The sequence below is a fragment of the Mus caroli genome, chromosome 14 (genome assembly GCF_900094665.2).
Source record: "Mus caroli chromosome 14, CAROLI_EIJ_v1.1, whole genome shotgun sequence".
NCBI lineage: Eukaryota > Metazoa > Chordata > Mammalia > Rodentia > Muridae > Mus > Mus caroli.
Genome location: NC_034583.1, coordinates 96,142,424 through 96,163,088, shown reverse-complemented (window position 1 = coordinate 96,163,088; position 20,665 = coordinate 96,142,424).

Here is a 20,665-nt window from a genome sequence, read left to right as displayed (position 1 = left end):
GCTGACTTTGCTTTTGAGCTGTGGCTTTGGCATGCTTTGACCTTTGTCCTCTTTCTCTTTGCTCTTAAGGAGAACATAGCTCATTCCTGGCCTCCCTTTCCATATGGATTCTGTGAGGGAAAATGATTCTTCCAGGAGAAATGTTTTATTCAGTACCAAAATCATCTTAAAAATTGCTTGTTGATTTAATTACAAAGTTGTGACACTTGCTTCCTGACCGTATTTCTCCCTCTCAGCACGCCTGTTGCCCATTCTGCATGATTCCTTAGAGGATGATCCTCTACATTCCATCAATTTGATTATGTTTTCTTCTGCATGTTGTTATTAGAATATCGAATGTTCTGTGTGATGTGAATGTCCACATATTTAGTTCTATTATTAGTTAATTAAGAGGTTTATAGAATGTTTTTGATCATATTACCCCATCTGACACAACTCTTCTCAAATTCAGTCCCCTTTCCCTAACCACCTAACTTGGTGTTTTGGTTTTGGCATTGGGTTTGGGGGATTGTTTGTTTGTTTGTTTGTTTGAACACTTCAAGACCAATTGGGGTGTGGTCTTTTTGATCTTCTACTACAGAGTAGTGAATTTGCCAGGGTCTATACTCTTAGAGAAACTATTCTTTTTCTGACAAATACTATTTGGTGATCGCTTCATGTCTGGGAGTAGGATTGTGTTGCAACTCTGTGCTGGGATTTGCTCTATCTTGGGTTTACCCAGGTTTTCTGCATGCTCTATTCAGGAGAAGTTTCCTTGCAGGCATGAACCACCTCTGGCTCTTACACTCTTTCCACCCTTCTTCTATTATAATGTGAGCCTTGGGAGTGAATGTGTAGTATACCTGTTTTCTTAGGGTTGAGCATTCTTCAGACTCTTACATTTAACTAATCCCATTTGCTTCTTGTCAGTTAATTCACATTGGCTGAATAGAATTGAGTTGTCCTTGGCCACTACTCGTCAAAAATTCTTGGCCACGACTGCCAACCACAGCCTCTGTGAATGTTCTAGAAGTAAACCAGAATTATCATGTTAACAGGTTTTTCATAGTTTATTCATTTCTTTCTTTTCCACCCTCTTCTTTCTCATTTCCCAGAACTAACTCTCTCTCTCTCCCTCTCCAACAAACATACCACACACACACACACACACACACACACATATACACACACACCACACACACTGTTATTTCAAAGTACATTACATCAAAGCAGACCCAAATGATATGTTGAGGATTGTATATACTAAAGACATCTACACTTTCTACTTTGTGAAAACCCAAGGATAGTCACTATAGGATAAATCATTCTAAAATTGAGAGCTTTTGGACATATGTGCTAGAAGCACAAAATAGTCTTTATCATCAATGCCTTGAATTCTATTTTCTTCCTTGTCCCCTGGTAAGACAGTAAAAGTAAACATAAAACAACAGTTACACCTCTGATCCATAATTGTTCTTGTCTAGAAGAATTACAGGGATGGAAATGGAAAGGAGCCTGAGGAAAAGAAGGTCCAGCCACAGGCCCAAAGTGGGATCCAGCTCAAGGGGAGGTCCCAAGGCCTGACACAATTACTGAGTGCTCACAAAAAGTGATCCATCATGACTGCCCTCCAAAAAACTCAACAGGCAACTGAAAGAGTCAGATGCAGATATTTTCACTCAACCACATCCCCTTTCAACTTTTCCTAATGGCCCATCTCTGGTTTTTTGTGGCATTCACCAATCCAGAGAAACACCCTAATAGCCACCACAATTGGCAGGTACTCAAAGTGCCCAACAGCAACCAAAGACCAGAACACCTACCCAGTAAAGATGAAATCAGATGTTTGTACCAAGGAACACTTCAAATGTCATAAGCCCAGATCTAGCACAAAAAGATAAACATGGACAGTCAAGACATATGCTTCCTGCAGAAGCTTGCAACCCTACTGTAACACTCCCTGAGAAATGCAACTTAGATAAAGCACAGAACAAAAATAGCAATTAAGACTATGTTTGAAGACCTTAAGGATATCAATAACAGCTTTAATAAAGATCATGAAAACATGATTAGAAGAAACAAACAATTGTAAGAAATAAAAAACAATTCAAAACATGGAAGTAAAATTTAACAAAAAATTAGGGAAGGTGCTTTTGCTCCTATGAACAAGTTCTCACCCACAGAACTCTAAGCAGACTCATAAGCTCATACACAAACACACAGACATGCTCACACACACACACACACACATACACACACACAGGCACACAGAAGTACAAGAGGGCTATCTGGGAACTGATTAGGAGTGGAGAAGGACAAGAGAGGGAAATGATAATTAACATAATATGATACATTGTATACACATATAAGATATTCTAGTGAGAAAAATTATGTGCCCTGCTTAGGATTACAATTATTGTGATGAAACACCATGGCCAAAAGCAGCTTGGGGAAGAAAGGATTCATTTGGCTTGTACTTGTACAACACAGTTAATCATCAAAGAAGTCAAACACAGCAGCAACTTGGAAGCAGCAGCTGATGCTCAGACCATGGAGGGGTGCTGCTTACTAGCTTGCTCCCCATGACTTGTTCAGCCTGCTTTCTTGTAGAATCCAGATCACCAAGCCAGCAATGGAAGCATCTACAATGGACTGGGCCTTCCTCAATTAAACACTAAGAAAATGCTCTACTGGCTTGAACTCAGCCTAAATTTGTGGAGGCATTTCGTCAATCAAGGTCCCCTCGTCTCAGATGAATATAACTTGTGTCAAGGTGACACAAATCTAACCAGAATGTTGTACAATTAATTTATGTTAACAAAAGTACTAAAATTTGTGTCTTCTGAGATTACTTGTATAAATGTTTGCTTCATATAAGTTACTAGTCATTTTACCAGCATGCAATTTTATCTAATTGTTCTGGTTCTTTGTTTTTGTTTTTGTTTTTGTTTTTGTTTTTTTGTTTTTACCATTTATAATGTCAGAACTGTGCTGTCCCACTGGAAATTCAGGAACATATGAATTAAAATTTATTTTGATTGCATAAATATATTATCATTTTATATACCTTATTATCCACATTTTTAATAGATGCCTTAACAAATATTGCACTTTAACTTTTCCAGGCCCCAAAATGAAAAGGAAGAAATAACAATATCTGTGATTTACCATGTGTAATGGCTATTCCTGATTGTCAACTTAACTATATCTGGAATGGACTACAATCCAGAATTGGAGGGCACACCAGTGATCCAGATCTTGAGGATGGAAGACACAAGTTTCTGACCTGGATCTTGGGATGGAGATCTTGAGGATAGTGGCCATGAAAAGTTTAGGCCCAGGCAAGATAGGACAGGACTTTAATCCCAGGAGACTGAGGTAAGAAGATCTCTGAGTTCAAGGTACATACCTTTAATCTGGTCCAATCCTTCTGCTGGAAACCAACATTAGGTCATTGGAGAAAAGAAGGTTCACTCTTCTCACCTTACTTGCATTTACTTGCCAACACATCATGTTGGAACTTACTGCTATAGAAGACCAACTGAAACAACTAGCCTCATGGGACTGAATAACTAATAGATTTTGGATTTCCCATCCACAGCTGCCTATTGTTGGCTTAGTTGGACTACAGACTGTAAGTTATCAGAATAATTCCCTTAATACATAGAGACATTACATACCTTGTGTGATTCTAGAGAACCCTAATACACTGAGTAGCCGCTGTGCGTTACAAACAGTTCGTAGGATGTCACATACTGTAGCTCATTTCACTCCACTAATAGACTCACGAAGATGGTTGCCATTTAATCCAACACTGGAGGCTCAAGTTTACACAGCCTTCCAAAAGTTATACCAGCCCTAGATAGCACAGTCATATTTCTAAAACCAAAGCAAAGATCTCCCACACATACCCTGCCTTTTATGTTCTTTGTTATATGACAAAAGGAATTTTTAAATCTAATTCTGTTTTAATTAGAATTTTATGTATGGGAATCTGTATTTACATCATTTTTACCCCTCAGTCTTCTCCACAAATCTTCTGACGTCTCCTCACAACTCCCTCTTAAGTTCATAACATCGTCTATTATCTCAAAATCATTATTGCTTCATACATAGATAAAGATACCTACAGAGTCCATTTAGCGTTACTCGTGTGTACATGTGTTTAGGGTTTACCAATAGGGACTGGATAATCTATCATCAGCTCATTCCTAGAGAAAGTGGATTCCTCTTCTCCTCAGCCATTGCCTGTAGGTTTCCATCTAGGGAATGACTTCAGGATTCTTGAATGGCTCCTTGAGGTTTCCCATTACCAGTGCTTCCATCATTTGGTTTTTACATTTCAACATTTCTGTAGTCTTTCTGAACAGTTCATATATAAACACACACACACACATGCATGCACACATGTGCACACACACACACTCAGGATACTACTACATGAACAATTTGACTTTAGTAATACTGTCATCTCTCGACACAAACTTGCTGCCCAGAAATATGAATATGTGGAACCTGTTCTTCTATCTGGTGCTCCACAATCTGTATCTTTTTATATTGGACATATATAAGTACTTCTCGATCAGTATTCTCTTTGTTGCCTAGATGCTGACATCATTGCTGCAGAGAGATATATATAAGCTAGAAAGCAATCAGGCTAATTGATACTGACAGTCAATTAGTGTTTCAAAAGGACTGACTTGTTGCTTTACACATAGAGCACATGAAAGATTCTAGTCTGTTGTTATTTTGTTCAGAGCTATATATGTTGTGGGATGGATTCTTCAGGAACTAAGCAAGTTTCTCACTGGATGCTAAATGGAATGGTTGCGTTATGGGAAACAATGTTATGATGTCATTTGAACCTGTTAGCTTGCCCATTCTAAAACTTCAGACCCACTCTTTCTAGAGCTTCAGACTAAACACACTCTGGCTCTGTTCAGGTCAAAAGTCTTCTAATCTCTGTGTTATGCTGATCCAACCTCCAACTGTCAGCTCAAATCACTTCCAAAAGGCTAGTTCTATTTGTGATTAATTAAAATTTCTTCCTGATTGCATACAGTTCTTTTAAATGTATAATCCCTTTATTGTGTAGCGAATTGAGAATATGGTCTTAAATTAAAAACAAATATTCATGTGGGTCTCTTGATATAATGCAAGTCACAAATTTCAGTAAAAAATAAATTTAAATATATAAAACATTTTGATTTTTTTGCGTGAGCATCTATCTGAGTGTCATTACCAAGAATTTATAGCTGATGTGTCTATCATTGTATAAGATTTGAGTGAGATGGAAATGTTTTATATCAATACAATGTATATAATTTTACCCAAACATATTTTAGTTTTGAAACAATTCAAGATGACAAAACTTTTCCTTTTTAGACTAAGAGGTTGAAAACTGTATGAATTTTCATTTGGGCTGATACATGATTAAATATAAAATAGTTTTATATGTTAGACTTTCTATATAATTTTATTTCAATTGACTACATGATCATGTTTTGTATTTGTATATGAAGTATACAAAATAGGATTTTTTTGTTCTTTTATTCATTTTCTGCCTACTATGAAAAGACCTGTGTTATGTTTGTTAGAGCCTATAACACAGTTCTTAAGTAGGGAAGAAGTTGTGAAACAGCTATCCTTTACAAAATAAGTTTGGCTATTCTCAAAATTAATTGCTGAGAATAATGAATTCAGCAGAAGACCTAAAGTCGAGCACATTTTTGAGCCCCTGTATGAAGGATACTGAGGAAAGAGGTGACAAAGAAAATAAACAAAGAAAAGACAAGAAGGAAAAAGAGATGAGGAAGAGAATCAAAGGGGGAGAAAGTTCCCAAGGTTAGTGAAAAGGGATATCTACAAAGCTGTCAGAGGGTCTCTGCTTCAAGATACATTACTGGTGGTGATGGATCTAAAGGTGCGGAAGGGCAGGGTAGGACCTTCAGGAAGTGCTCAAGTAGTCACACCCTGGGTGTTGCCATTGGTCTGGGTTGGACTTAGTATGATTCGAGAAAATGACACAGGAGACATTTCTTGGTAAGACAGATGGAAACAGAGCAACAATGTAAATAAATGGAAACAGGGTTCTTTCCTTGACAGAACTTTAGCCCACCTAATGTCAGTTGTACTAAAGGGTTCAGCTTAGTACATCTGTTAAAAAGAACAGTAGCAGAGAACACTGTATTTAGTCCATTTTTTTTTTTGTGGTGGTAAATACATTTCAATCTCAAAAGAGATTTATTTAACTTTTATTCTGGGAGTTAAAAGAAATCACACTGGCCCCACTAGGAGATGTTGAGTTTCCCCTCACATCACAATGGCAATACCATATGCAAAATTACAAAGAGACAAGAATCAGAGGAGTGACTAATGGGCCTAGCTCATGCTTTGGAAAAATGCTTTCTTGATAACTGTCTTAGTCAGGGTTACTATTCCTGCACAAACATCATGACCAAGAAGCAAGTTGGGGAGGAAAGGGTTTTTTCAGCTTACAATTCCATACTGCTGTTTATCACCAAGGAAGTCAGGACTGGAACTCAAACAGGTCAGAAAGCAGGAGCTGATGCAGAGGCCATGGAGGGATGTTCTTTACTGGCTTGCTTCCCCTGGCTTGCTCCGCCACCCAAGACTACCAGCCCAGAGATGGTCCCACACACAAGGGGCCTTTCCCTCTTGATCACTAATTGTGAAAATGCCTTACAGTTGTATCTCATGGAGGCATTTCCTCAACTGAAGCTCCTTTCTTTGGGATAACTCCAGCTGTGTCAAGTTGACACAAAACTAGCCAGTACAATTGACACCTTGTCAACTTGACACAAGAACACATCACTAGTAAGCCTCAACCCTTACATTCTTATTCATCCCCAAGGTCTAAATAACTTTAAACGTCCCACAGTCTTTACATATTCTCAAATTTTCAATCTCTTTAAGATATCCATCTCTTTTAAAATCCAAAGACTTTTTACAATTAAAAGTCTCTTAACTGTGGGCTCCACTAAAATAGTTTCTTCCTTCAAGAGGGAAAATATCTGGGCACAGTCACAATCAAAGGCAAAAATCAATCTCCAACCGTCCAATGTCTGGGATCCAACTCACAATCTTCTGGGCTCCTCCAAGGGCTTGGGTCATTTCTCCAGCCATGCCCTTTGTAGCACAAGCATCATCCTCTAGGCTCCAGATCCCTTTACTCCACTGCTGCTGCTACTCTTTGTGGTCATCTCATGGTACTGGCATCTCCAAAACACTGCATGATCCCTTCAGTCCTGGGCCCCAATTGCAACTGAGGCTACACCTTCACCAATGGCCTTCCATGGCCTCTCACAGTGCTGAGCCTCAGCTACTCTACGTGAGCCCTTCATGCCTTCAAAACTAGTACCACCTGGGTGACCCTTACACATTACCAAGTCCCGCTGCAGCAGAAGTACAACCTTGGCTATCTCTGGAACACAGCCTCTTTGTGCTTTCAGAAAACACTTCCCAGAAGATGTCACCTCAATGATGCTGGTCTCTTCTTAATCACTGCTAATTTCTTATCTCCAGCTAACCAGCATCAATAGTCCCAGTAATGCAAAATTTTTGCTTTAGTAGTTCTGGTATCTTGTTAATCACAGCTGATTNTTCAGCCCCAGCTAACCAGAACTACAGAATCTTCACAATCAAAACAGCAATGGCCTTGAAAAGAGTCTTTAATTTTCCCTCTGAAATTTCACAAGCCAGACCTCCATCTTCTGCATTGTTCTCAACATTATCTTCCAAGCTCCTACACATCATCTGACAGAGCTCCTAACAACGAATGGATCTTCAAGCCCAAAGTTCCAAAGTCCTTCCACAGTACTCCCCGAAACATGGTCAGGTTGTCACAGGAATACCCCACTCTGCTGGTACCAATTTGTCTTAGTCAGGGTTTCTATTCCTGCACAAACATCATGACCAAGAAGCAAGTTGGGGAGGAAAGGGTTTTTTCAGCTTACAATTCCAGTATTGCTGTTTATCACCAAGGAAGTCAGGACTGGAACTCAAACAGGTCAGGAAGCAGGAGCTGATGCAGAGGCAATGGAGGGATGTTACTTACTGGCTTGCTTCCCCTGGCTTGCTCAGCCTTGTCTCTTATAGAACCAAGACTACCAGCCCAGAGATGGTCCCACCCACAAGGGGCCTTCCCCCCTTGATCACTAATTGAGAAAATACCTTACAGTTGTATCTCATAGAGGAATTTCCTCAACTGAAGCTCCTTTCTCTGTGATAACTCCAGCTGTGTCAAGTTGACACAAAACTAGCCAGTACAATAACTAAACAGAATTATATTGCAAGGACAGTGTTTTCAATGAGACAATTCTTTCCCATTGCCATATATGCCCACAATTCTCACCAATTTGTAACATCACCATGCTGAGGACCAAGCTCCTCACACTACAACTGTAGCAATCTTTCATCCCTAGTCTGTGGTCTAGTCCTTCATTCTTCATCATCCCTCAGGGAATTATGTGAAGTCTGATCATCCTGACCTGTCTTGAGGAAGAATCCTACTAGGTTGATTTAGTCAGAATGTCACTTACCACTTCTCATTTTATACATAAAAAATAATCATCATGAAGCTGAAAGAATGGCTCAGTAGCTAAGAGCACTTGTTCTTTCAGAAGACCCAAGTTCAGTGCCTAGTATCCACATCGGGCAGCTCACAACCAACTGTAACTCCAGATCCAATGGATCTGATACTCTTTGGCTGTACACCATCTGCACACATGGGATGCATAATCATATACTTATGCACACATACATAAAATTAAAACATAATTCTAAGGAAATAACTATTAAACTGAGTAGTACTTGAAAGTGTTGTCAATGAGTTATAAAGAAATAAAGCATTGTTTATTGTATTGTATATATTTTTAAACATCAGAATTTGGGGGTACTTTACTTGGTGGCTTAGGTTTCTTCAGGGAAATGGACTTTTTACTAATCATTTTATTTACTTACATTTCAAACGCTGCCCCCCTTCCCTGTCCACAAACACCCCTCCATCCTCTCCCCTCTCCCCTTTGCTTCTAAAAGGGTACTCCCCAACCCCTCCTACTGCTGCCTCACCCCTCTTACATCCCCCTTTACTGGGGCAACAACAGGACCAAGAGCCTCACATCATATTGATGTCAGATACAGCAGTCTTCTGCTACATATGTAGTGAAATCCATGGACCTACCCCTGTATACTCTTTGGTTGGTGGTTTAGTCCCTAGGAGCTCTGTGGGGTTCAGTTAGTTCATAGCAACTTTATTCATAATAGCCAGATCTGGAACAACCCAGATATCTCTCAACTAAAGAATGGATACAGAAAATGGATCTATATAATGGAATACTATACCGCTATTAAAAATAAGTACATCATGAATTTTGCAGGCAAATGGATGGAACTGGAAAAAAATGTGAATGAGATAATCCTGACCCAAAAAGACATGCATGGTATATACTCACTAAAAAGTAGATATTAGCCATAAAGTATAGAATACCCATGATACATCCCACAGACACAAAGAAGTTAAACAAGAAGGAATGCCCAAGCAAGGATGCTTGCATAACACTTAGAAGGGGAAACAAAATAGTCATAGTAGACAGAATGAGAGGGGAAACTGGAGGAAAGAGAGGAGGGGAAGGAAAATGAGGAGGCAGGATCAGATACAATGAGAGACAGGAGAGAGGCACAGTTGGCCAGGAGAATGAATGGAAATCTGCAGCTGCCTGGCACGAGGAGAGAAGAGAATCTATAGGAAGTCCCAGATATCCATGATAGTGAAGACTATTAGGAGTCAATTCAAGTGACCTTAGCCAAGATGCCCAACAGTAAGGACATGAAACCTGAAAAGGTCACCTCCTGTAGCCAGACAGGACCTCAGGTGGAAGGATAGAGACACAAACCTACTCACTAAACTTTCAACCTAAAATTTATCCTGTCTAAAAGAAATGCAGAGATGGAACGGAGACTTAGGCCAACCAATAAATGCCCAAACTTGAATCCCATCCCATGGGCAAACACCAATCCTGACATTATTAATGATACTCTTTTATGCTTGCAGACAGGAGCCTAGCATAACCGTCCTCTGGGAGGTTCTACCCAGCAATGGACTGAAACAGAAGCAGATACCAACAACCAAACACTTTACCAAGGTCAGAGACACATTTGGAAGAGTTGGGGAAAAGACTGAAGGCCCAGAAGCAGACAGAAACCCCAAAGGAAGACTAACAGTGTCAACAAACCTGGACCCCTGGGAGCTCTCAGAATCTGAGCCACCAACCAAAGAACATACAAGGGGTGGAAGGAGGCCTCTGAGCACATATGTAACAGACAAGAAGTTCAGTGTTCATGGCTTCCCTATCTGGCCTCAGTGGGAGAGGATGTGCCTAATCTGGCACAGACTTGATGTGCCAGGGAGGGAGGATACCCAAGGAGGGGCATCCTCTCAGAGGAGAAGGGGAGGGAATGGGGAGAGGGGATCAGTATGGGAGGGACTTGGAGGGGGCACAGCATCTGGGTTGTAAATAAATAAATAAATAAATAAATAAATAAATAAGTAAGTAAATATCATTTTAATATGTTATATAAAATTTCTGAGATTTTCTTTGCCTCAATTCTCTTCCTTCTCCTTTCTAAGAAGGAAATTACTGAATTTGAGTTTTCCATCTTTAATTCCTCCATGTTCCTTTTCAATCCTTATCTTTGATTCAGTTCCTAAAATTACACTCTCCACCCCTACTACTTCCAGTGACCAAAGGCTTGAGTGATTCCAGAAAGAGATAAATGTCTGAATTTTTTCAACGCGATAGAGAAGAAATCCTACTGAATAAACACATTCGTTTGACTCATAAAGTTGTCATCAATTTTAAACCATATCCATAAAGCTGAGATTTCCCAGCATCTCCAAGATGTTCCATATACCTCAACATTATAAAATTTATGTAGCCAACTGCACAAGAAATGTCCTTCTCCAACACAAACACTCGACCATGCTCCCTATCTTACTCTTGTCATAACACTTGTCATTTATGGGCATCCTCCACATGGAGCTGAATTTAATCAATTAGAAAACTTAGCTAATTTTAGAAAGCAACTCATGTGTAAGGAGACTGATCCAAGTAATTTATTCTCTACCTGCATGGCTGTTAAAAGTATGAAATATTGAAATTGTTTTCTGAGGATATAGCTCAATTGGTAGAGTGTTTACCAGTACAATATAAAATCTGGTGTGGTGATCTTAGTGTTTCAGAGCTGCAAGCAAGCAGGTTGAATAGATGAGTTTGAGAATAGTCTGAGTTACTTAAGACAGTGCCTAAAACAAACAAACAAAAATCATGAAATCCTAGAATTTGAACATTTCTTCTTTTGCAGAACTCACTTTGTGTACTACAAAATACCATCAGCAAATAATAAAACTACATGCCCTGCTCTTGATTCTACCTCAATAGAGAGCCTTTCCTCTCAACAATATTCTCCCGCACCACTTCAATCTTGCACAATGTTCCTCTACATGTTCAAATTTTCATTATATTCACAGTCTGAACTCAGAGTTACATTCAGAACATCAACTTAGAATCCAAGCCTGGAAGTGAACTGGAAGTTCAAGAAGGAACTCCCAAAGAGCTCACCAACCTATCTATCAACCACTACTCCCTGAAATGTCATGCAAGAATCCCAAACACAAAGTTCAATTAAAAACTTCAATTACTTTCCTCCCTGCCTATCTGTTCAACTATTATAAGTTCTGCCATGCAGATCTAGGATCAAGCAGAATCTCAGTCCTAGAAAAATGAGTGTCTCCAAGACTAAAAACAACGCATCATTCAGCCTGAAATATTGGGAGAACAGAAAAAAACAAAGCAAAACAAAGATCAAATATCTATACTAAGAAACACCACAAACATCCTAATTTCACATGTCTGGATCCCATTGCAAAATAATAACAACAACAACAACAACAACAATAATAATAATAATAATAATAATAATAATAATAATAATAATAATAATAAATAAAACCAGAGAGAAAACCAAAACATAACAAAACAAAACCAAAACCAAACAACAAAAACACGAACAACCAAGACAGTATGCCTCCGGCAGAAACCAGCAGGAACACTTACTATAATAAATACTGAGAAGAGGCAACTCAACTGAAGCACAAGACAGGGACTTCAAAAACTGCAATTATAAATATTCAAAGAATTTAAGGAGGATATGAATGAAGACCACAAAAACACAAATAGATGAATGATGTAAAAAAAAAAGTTCAGGATAGAAAATGTAGTTTAACAAATAGAGTCAATAAATAAAAGCTAACTGAAATTAACTCAGAATTAAAGCCTCACTCAGAGGGTTGGATAAAATAGAAGGAAAAACATCAGGTCTTGAAGACAAGGAGAGAAATGGATCACTACACCAACAAAAAAATGTTAAACCTAAAATTCAAGAACAAAACATTCAGAAAAGCTGGACTACTAAGAAAAGACCAAACAAACAATTAATAGGTGCAGAGGGAAGAGAAGACCCTAAGTCAACTGTAGAGGAAATATTGTAACAAAATCATATAATAAAAAATTTCCCAGTGTAAAAGATGTAATGCCTTTCAGTGTGCAAGACCCATACAGAACACCAAACAAACAGGATCCCAAAGAAATGCTCTGTGATACATTATAAATGAAATACTAAATTGACCAGACAAAGAAAGTATATTAAAATTGACAAGAGAAAATAACCAAGTCATATATAAAGACAGGTTCATTAGAATACTACCAGAAGTTCAGCTGGGATTCTGAAAGCCAGAAGGCCCTAGACAATGTTCCCTAAATGCTGAAAGACCACAGATGCCAGCCCACACTACTATATGCAGCAAAACTATCAGTAGCAACCAAAACATATTTCATGATAAAAATAATTAATAAATTTATGCCCACCAATCCAATTCAACAAAGGCACTAGGAAGAAACTGTCAAGACCCAGGCATAAATCTAAGCACCTATAAAGATTTAATTGTTTGGTTTTTTTTTTAAAGATTTATTTATTTATTTTAAGCATACAAGTACACTGTAGCTGTTTTCAGACACACCAGAAGAGGGCATCTGATTCCATTACAGATGGTTGTGAGCCACCATGTGGTTGCTGGGATTTGAACTCAGGACCTCTGGAGGAGCAGTCAGTGCTCTTACCTGCTGAGCCATCTCTCCAACCTTAATTGTTGATAAAGAAGCAAGGAATACACACTGAAAAAAAAAAAAAAAAGACAGAATCTTCAACAAATGGTGCTGGTCAAGCCACAAGGCTGCGTGTGACAGAATACAAATAGATCCGTACATATCACCCTGCACAAAGTTCAACCCCAAAAGGATCAAAGAACTCAATATAAAACAAAACACACTCAATCTGATAGAAGAAAAAAATGGAGAAAATGGAGACTTTCTCTTGGGCTCAGGAAAAGACATTTTGACCAAAACGCGGATAGCTTAGACACTAAGACCAACAATAAATGAATGGGATGTTATAAAACTGAAAAGCTCCTCAGTGGCAAAAACCACCGCAACCCACACAAAGTAGCAGTCTAAAGAATGGGAAAGATTTTTACCAACTACATGTCGGAAAGAGGATGAATATCCAAATATATATAAAGAACGTAAAAACTAGATGCAAGAAAACAAAGAAACAAAACCATTAAAAATAAGATACAGACCTAAAGAATTCTCAAAAGAGTAAAGACGGATGGCTAAGAAACACTTAGATAAATGTTCAGCATTCTTAACCATCAGAGAAAAGAAAATGGAAACTACTTTGAGATTTAATTTTACACCCATCAGAATGGCTAAACTCAATAACACAAGTGACAGCTCATTCTGTCAAGGATACAGGGTAGTAGGGGAAATATTTATCCATTGCTGGTGGAAGTGCAAACTTGTGCAGCCACTATGGAAATCAGTATGGCCATTTCTCAAGAAGATGGAAATTAATCTATCTCAAGAACTAGTGGGGCTGGAGGGATGGCTCAGAGGTTAAGAGCACTAACTGCTATTCTGAAGATCTTGAGTTCAAATCCCAGCAATCACATGGTGGCTCACAACCATCGGTAATGAGATGTGACGCCCTCTTCTGGAGTTTCTGAACACAGCTACAGTGTACTTACATATGATAAATAAATAAATCTTTAAAAAAAAGAACTAGTTATATCACTCTTGGGCACATCCTAATAACAGATCCTAGAGACACTTGCTCTACCACATTTATTACTACATAGCCTGGGTTGGTCATATATGACTTTAATCCTAGCACTCAGGAGGCAGAAGCAGGTGGAATTTTACCCAAGCACAACTCTTTAGAGCTACAAAAACAGTTTGCCATGTAGATATGCATGACAAATGTGAGAGTAACCAGTCACTTTTTAAGGCAGATTTAAAGCCTGCTCCATCATATGGGACATACTTTAAGAACTTGAGACTAGATAGCTCATAGGCCCCAGGAGAAAAGACATTACAAGTATTCTACAAAATGTATACACCAATAAAATGACTTCTAAAAATATATTGTTATGCCCATAGATCAGTACATCACTCTACCCTCTTCTTGCTGTAGGTGGCAGTCAACACAGAAACCCAGAACTGGACAATATGTAGAGTGAGAGATTTTTAATGTTAAGCCCTAATGAGATGTCTAACACACCCTACCCTTCAATACTCAGGGGTTCTATGCAAGTAAAGATACAGAATGATTCTAAGAGCTAGGGGTGGTGAGTAACTTCAATGAAACATTTTTTTAAACACAAGGAAGTTGAATTTATGAACTCAGAGGAACTATTGCATTAGGCACAACTCCTGTACAAGCTCAAGCTCAACCAGTTCCCAGTACCAATGAGGAAAGTGGGCAATATCCCTACCCACCCCTCATCAAAAAGCTCTTTACAAATGATAAATGCTGAGAGGAAAGGGAAAAACAGCTATCTTCAGTGGAATGACACTGGGTATGTCAACCACACATCAGGGCAGGTCCTATCCTCAGGATCAGCTACAAAGTAAAGTAGGACTCATTGGTTGGTTGGTTGGTTGATTGGTTAGTTGGTTGGTTGGTTTGAGGTGTGGTTGTTTTGCTTTATTTTGTTTTAGCAGAGAGAAAAGACACGTATTTGGGTTGGTAGGAAGATGAAGGCAGATCTAGGAGGCACTAGGGGAAAAAAACAAATATGATCAGGATAAGTTGTGTCACTTTCCCAAAGAATGATTTAAAAACAAAAGTGAAATGAGAAAAGGAAATTTAAATAGGGTTAGAGAGATGTCTCAGTGGTTACTGACACTCTCTTCTAGAGGACCTAAGTCTACTTACAGGCACCCACAATTTAGTGTCTCACACTAGACTGTAACTCCAGCTTCAGGAAATTCAAGCCTCTGGCTTCTGAAGGCACTTGTACTGATATGCAGAAACTCACACCCAGACATAGACAATAAGTAGGTTTGAAAACTGAATAATACAATCAAGAGTTATGAGAAATACGATCATTTTTTCTTTCCTTTACTTACTGAAGACTTTGTGATGATGTATGTAAATTTCTTCTCCTCATCCTGTAGCAAAACTTAAAGCAGTGTAGCTATAATGAATTGACTCATATGGAAATCATTTTAAAATTTTACCTAACTTATCTAATATCACTATACAAATTTGTAAAGCAACCCAGAAAGATTTGAATTCTAAGTCTCTGTGCTTAGGGAATGAGTAAGTAAATAAAACTAAAATACAATTACACATTTGTTTCTCCAGCATGCCAGTTTATATTGATTAATACAACTTCACAATAAAATTCATAGAAAAATAAGTATTTACAAACAAATGCTCCAAATCAATACATGAGTTATTTTTGACTCATGTCCTTGACCTAGAAACTTTACTCCCCACTCCTCCCCACCCCCAGCAGTTCATAAGCTTTAAATACAAAGATCTCTGGATCCAAAAATGTCAAAAGATTATTTTTGTATGTTGGAAAATTCGATCCATGCCTCTTAAAAATGTAGAACTTGTTTGCCTCTAATGCTGAGCTCATTTTGGAATGGCTTCGTGTTAGCTACAAATAACCGTGTTTCCCCCTAGCAACCAGGCTCTGTTTGAGCACAAGCTTTTTAAGACTTTCTTTCACTGACTTTCCCCCTCCTTCTTTGCACCCACCAAAAACCCTGGCATCACAATTTTAGGAAGGGGGGATGGAAATGAGCAAGGGGATGATGAGAGTGGAGAAAGAGAGGGAGGGAGAAACTTTCAAAATCAGATAGTGCAGTGTTCAATGGATGAAAAGCACGTACATTCTCTCACTTGCTTAATATGTATGCTTAGGAATGATGTCATCACTAAGCTACAAGTTTACTGGGTATAAAGACATTGACCGTCTTGTCCTTGTGTTCGTTTTCTGTATATAAAGAGAAAAAAGAGGAGAAGATTGAGAATGAACCACCTGTAAGTCTCTTGTCAATATGTTGCTACAGCAATCAAAATTCTTGGAATCTAAAAAAAAAAAAAAAAAAAGACAGTCTCTGCTCCACACTTTGTCTCCATATTTCCTCCTATGAGTATTTTGTTCACCCTTCTAAGAAACCCTGAAGCAGCTACATTTTGGTCTTCCTTCTTCTTGGTCTTTGCATGGTCTGTGAATTGAATCTTGGGTATTCTGAACTTTTGGGCTAATTTCCACTTATCAGTGAGTATATACCATGTGTGTTCTTTTGTGACTGAATTATCTCACTCCGGATAATATTTTCTAGTTCCATCCATTTGCCTACAAATTTCATGAAGTCATTGTTTTTAATAGCTGAATAGTATTCCACTGTGTAAATGTACCACATTTTCTGTATCCATTCCTCTGTTGAGAGACATCTGGGTTGTTTCCAGCTATTATAAATATGGCTGCTATGAACATAGTGGAGCATGTGTCCTTATTACATGTTGGAGCATCTTCTGGTTATATGCCCAGCCAGAGCCTGACAAATGCAGAAGCTGATCACTGGGCTGAAAACAGGGTCTCAGATGGAGGAGTTGGAGAAAAGACTGAAGGAGCTGAGGGAGTTTGCAGCCACATGGAGGGAGCAAGTGTCCATTGACCAGACACCCAGGAGCTCCCAGAGACTAGACCACCTACCAAAGAATACACATAGAGGGACCCATAGTTCCAGCTGCATGTGTGCTGGAGGATGGCCTTGTTGGACAAGTGAGAGAAGAGAACCTTGGACATGAGGGTGTTCAATGTCCCAGTGTAGGGGAATGTTAGGGAGTGAAGACAGGAGTGGGTGGGTGGATGGGAGAACACTCTCATAGAGGCAGGGGATGGGGGTGGGATAGAAGGTTTCCAAAGGGGAGACCTGAAAAGGGGAAAACACTTGAAATGTAAATAAAGAAAATATCAATAAAAGATATGTAATAAATTTTTTTAAAAAGAGACAGATGTCTTTATTTCTATCAACATGCTATACATAGGAAAGGAAAATGTAATATTTATCATTTCATTATTTAAAATGTGAACTGCCAGCCAGGCGTGTTGGTGCATGCCTTTAATCTCAGCACTTGGGAGGCAGAGGCAGGCGGATTTCTTAGTTGGAGGCCAGCCTGGTCTACAAATTGAGTTCCAGGACAGCCAGGGCTATACAGAGAAACCCTGTCTCGAAAAAACAAAAAAAAAAAAAAAAAAACTACCCTAAGGTGGCTCTGAGCCCCAGTTCTCTGTCCTCTAATGGGTATTCAAGCCCCTTCAATATGACACTATTTCATTCCCATTAATTAAATAATTATACCAACCACTGTCTTATAACCTGTGACTGGATGTGTTCATTGACAAAGCAGTGATTAACTTTTATAACGGTGCTCATCCTGTTCTGCAGTGTATTTGAAAAGATAGTGTTTTGTTTTTTAATAGGATTGATTGTAGCCAAAGGGATGGAAGAGCAATGGGAACCAGGAAAAGACCCAGAAGTATTAGCTCAATGTGTTCAGGAGGCTGTCTATGCCCAGTTTGCTCCATGCTGGGAATCTGATGACACAACACTATGAATAAAGACAATATTAAATCTCAGTTTAAATAATACAGGAAGAGTAAAAAGTAGATAATTTTAAAAAGTGTCCATGCACTCGCAGTCTTCTTGTGTCTCTGAAGTGCTGGGATCAGTCTTCCACACCATCCAGGTTATGAAAGACTAGACTGGATGTTACCAAAAGTTAACAATGTGAGAACAAGACTTTTAATATTTCGTTTTGCTATTGGTTTAGTTTTTGCATATGGTTGGCCACCTGGCTTTAATCTTTCAGTGAACATATAGGTCTATAGAGTGTCCTGATTCTCATCATCCAAAAACCTGTCCCCAGGTTGGATAGAATTGGTAAATACCCTTTCAAGATCATCCTGTCTTTGCCTCCATTCCTCTATAAGGATGGGATGAGCATTCTCTTCAACTCAATCATTTACAACTGTTTATATTCTCAAATACTGCAATGAATAACCTTTTCCCTATAATGTATAGAATAAGAACACTAATATAATGACAAATATTAGTTTCATTAGCATGATTCTGACTTCAGTAACAATCTCTCAAACAGGTTTTATAGCTTGAGAACAAACGCCCAGACTCAGGGAAGACTCATAGTCATGTATTAACATTTTCACATATCTCGGCTACTTGGTTTCATTATGTAAATCTTCAATATAATACGAATTTACTGATACAATATTGGTGAAAATACTTTTGATTTACCTATGTGGTTCCCAAGGTGTAGCTTCACATTGGATATGATTTGTAGTTGTAACACAGCAGCTGTCTGTGGTACACTGAAGGATTAAAGCTGTGACCATGAGCTATGGAGTCACACCCATGAGGTTAAACAATACAAAATGATCAGCTCAGCACAGGAGAGCATGTTTCTTAGGAATGCTTTCTTAGAGAAGTAATTTATTCACATAAAGGAGATGTTACTTTTTGCCAGAATATTTGAATGTTCACTTACACTTTTTTATAATTGATTATACATAATAAAGTAGAAATAGTAATGCAAAACATTAGTGTGCATCATGTGTATAGCCTGAGTTCATGACCCTGGCAGTATAGTTTTGAAATATTGGAATGTATCTGCTTTTTTATGGAAATAATTACAATTTGGCTATATTTTATCACATATGGTATACTTAAAGAGTTAAGCAATATTAGTCACCTGTTTTATATTATACTTGTATTACTTAGAACACAAAATATTTTACAGATCATATTTTGTTATGACTATTGAAGAGCTCTGCCTACCATGTTACTGCTGTAACCCAGGAGTGCTCCGTGAGAGTGGCAGAGGCCCCTTGGGAACGCCTCACATCGACATGGTATTCCAAATTGCCAGATTCTACATTTGGATATGTATGATTTTGCTGCAAAAAAATGTTGAAGTCCATGCAGCCAAGCAATTCTTGTGGCTGCCCATCAGGGGAATCTGTGGATTATGGGTTTCTACTCTAGGGCTGGGACTATTTACCTGTCAAAGAACATAAGAAAATAAACTCAAACTGCCTTTCAAATGATTACTTTTGAGAGGGGATTCTATCTGTATGGAAGACCTTCAGCCAAACAGCTGATGAACTACTAAACATTTACAACATGTTAGGAGGCATAATATCATCTATATAAAAAAAATTTAAAAGTAAGCAGGAATCCTCCATAAAAATAGCATTGTCTTTCAGCAGAGTCCAATAAAACCTTATTCTATTGGTCAGAATTGCCTCAAGACAGACTAATGCAGACACTTCTCTTGAAGAGACAAGTCACATTATCACTACTCTTGTATAAGTTTCTTTTATAACTCCGAATGAAAACCTGTGAAAGATAACCCGTTAACTTGGTTTGAAGTTGTCAGAAGACTAGTACAGAGATGTATGTGTGCATGCACATATGTGTTCATATATGTGCACATGGATATATGCTTATAGCAGTCAAAAGTCAAGCTTGGGTGTTATTCCTCAGGTGCTGTCCAACATTATTTTTGAGAAAAGTTCTCTCCCTGGGATCTTGGATGATCAATTAGGCCAGGTTAGCTGGCCAGCAATTCTAAGGGATCCACATGTGTCCGCCTCCCTAACACTAGAATTACACGGTGTGTGCTACCACATCTGGATTTTTTTCTGCCAAGCATGGTCCTCTTGTTTGCAAGGTATCACTTTACTGGCTGAACTGTCTCCTCAATTTCCTAAATCTCCTTATTTGTCAATAACCATTTCATATTATTATGTAAAATCTATGTGCAGTAAATTTCATTAACTGCAAAAATGCAAACATACTTTTTCTTATTTGTTGCATACACTACATTCAGTGAAGTGATATTTTTACATAAAAATAAGCACAGGGAACTGGGCAACAGACAAAAGGCAGAAAAACAGTGAAACACATCAGAACCAAAAAATAAATAGCAGTAAGTCCCTGGCTTTTCTTTTTCACCCCATGTAAAGTAGACTTCGTGCATAAGAAAGTGGCAATACAGAAGACACTAAATGGTTTAGGAAACTCCAGAAAAATTAGAATCATTCATCCTAATAAAAAAAATATAAGCACTGGCAATCCAGTTATGGTAATTGATATGTGGAAGTAAAAACTTACTGAAACAGTGGTAATATCATCAGTCGTAGGTTGACTGAGAAGTCAGAGCCTGCTCT